Raw genomic sequence first — 2500 nt, forward strand, 5'->3', positions numbered from 1 at the left:
GTCCATCACCTGTCCAATACCTGTCCAACACCTGTCCATCACCTGTCCAGTTCATCACCTGTCCATCACCTGTCCAATACCTGTCCATCACCTGTCCAACACCTGTCCAATACCTGTCCAGCACCTGTCCATCACCTGTCCAGTTCATCACCTGTCCATCACCTGTCCAATACCTGTCCATCACCTGTCCATCACCCGTCCAACACCTGTCCATCACCTGTCCAATACCTGTCCAACACCTGTCCATCACCTGTCCAGTTCATCACCTGTCCATCACCTGTCCAATACCTGTCCATCACCTGTCCAACACCTGTCCAATACCTGTCCAGCACCTGTCCATCACCTGTCCAGTTCATCACCTGTCCATCACCTGTCCAATACCTGTCCATCACCTGTCCATCACCCGTCCAACACCTGTCCATCACCTGTCCAATACCTGTCCAACACCTGTCCATCACCTGTCCAGTTCATCACCTGTCCATCACCTGTCCAATACCTGTCCATCACCTGTCCAACACCTGTCCAATACCTGTCCAGCACCTGTCCATCACCTGTCCAGTTCATCACCTGTCCATCACCTGTCCAATACCTGTCCATCACCTGTCCATCACCCGTCCAACACCTGTCCATCACCTGTCCAATACCTGTCCAACACCTGTCCATCACCTGTCCAGTTCATCACCTGTCCATCACCTGTCCAATACCTGTCCATCACCTGTCCATCACCTGTCCATCACCTGTCCAGTTCATCACCTGTCCATCACCTGTCCAATACCTGTCCAACACCTGTCCAATACCTGTCCAGTTCATCACCTGTCCAGTTCATCACCTGTCCATCACCTGTCCAATACCTGTCCATCACCTGTCCATCACCTGTCCAGTTCATCAACTGTCCATCACCTGTCCATCACCTGTCCAGTTCATCACCTGTCCATCACCTGTCCAGTCCATCACCTGTCCATCACCTGTCCATCACCTGTCCAGTTCATCACCTGTCCATCACCTGTCCATCACCTGTCCAGTTCATCACCTGTCCATCACTTGTCCATCACCTGTCCAGTTCATCACCTGTCCATCACCTGTCCAGTTCATCACCTGTCCATCACCTGTCCAGTTCATCACCTGTCCATCACCTGTCCAATACCTGTCCAACACCTGTCCATCACCTGTCCAGTTCATCACCTGTCCAGTTCATCACCTGTCCATCACCTGTCCATCACCTGTCCAGTTCATCACCTGTCCATCACTTGTCCATCACCTGTCCAGTTCATCACCTGTCCATCACCTGTCCAGTTCATCACCTGTCCATCACCTGTCCAGTTCATCACCTGTCCATCACCTGTCCAATACCTGTCCAACACCTGTCCATCACCTGTCCAGTTCATCACCTGTCCAGTTCATCACCTGTCCATCACCTGTCCATCACCTGTCCAGTTCATCACCTGTCCATCACTTGTCCATCACCTGTCCAGTTCATCACCTGTCCATCACCTGTCCAGTTCATCACCTGTCCATCACCTGTCCAGTTCATCACCTGTCCATCACCTGTCCAATACCTGTCCAACACCTGTCCATCACCTGTCCAGTTCATCACCTGTCCAGTTCATCACCTGTCCATCACCTGTCCATCACCTGTCCAGTTCATCACCTGTCCATCACTTGTCCATCACCTGTCCAGTTCATCACCTGTCCATCACCTGTCCAGTTCATCACCTGTCCATCACCTGTCCAGTTCATCACCTGTCCATCACCTGTCCAATACCTGTCCAACACCTGTCCATCACCTGTCCAGTTCATCACCTGTCCAGTTCATCACCTGTCCATCACCTGTCCATCACCTGTCCAGTTCATCACCTGTCCATCACTTGTCCATCACCTGTCCAGTTCATCACCTGTCCATCACCTGTCCAGTCCATCACCTGTCCATCACTTGTCCATCACTTGTCCATCACCTGTCCAGTTCATCACCTGTCCATCACTTGTCGACGCGGACCGTAAGCGCAGTGATTGGTCCGCTGGGTGGTCCCACAACGCCTCCGAGCCGACAGGAAGTGCCCCGTGCTTTGTAGTAACTTTTACTAGCGGCCAAAACGGCGGCTGTAACACGGTGGATCGACATATTTGAGCATCACAACCCGAGCGAAATGACTCGTTTCACTATCACACTGTGATCCACTCGGTCGAGAACACTTGAAAAGGCTGCACCAGCCGCACGTTCACAGTTTTACCCCCATTCACGTTAGCGGAGCGCTAAGCCGGATGTTAGCCTGCTCGGCCGGCAAAGTCATCATAGTGGACGCTGCTGCTGACTAGCATTTGGGGGTGTAACTGCAGAGTTACGGATACACCGACGCACAAGTATAAATGCGCGGCTAGACCCTACATACGCAGGAGTATAAATCAAGCCAACCCAGGATCTTTTCCCGAACCCACCAAGTTCTGTTGGTGCCTAAACTAAACCCGATCATATTTATTTATCGTTATTATCACAAGCTTGTAG

Source organism: Micropterus dolomieu, linkage group LG11, assembly GCF_021292245.1.
Source record: "Micropterus dolomieu isolate WLL.071019.BEF.003 ecotype Adirondacks linkage group LG11, ASM2129224v1, whole genome shotgun sequence".
Classification (NCBI taxonomy): Eukaryota; Metazoa; Chordata; class Actinopteri; order Centrarchiformes; family Centrarchidae; genus Micropterus; species Micropterus dolomieu.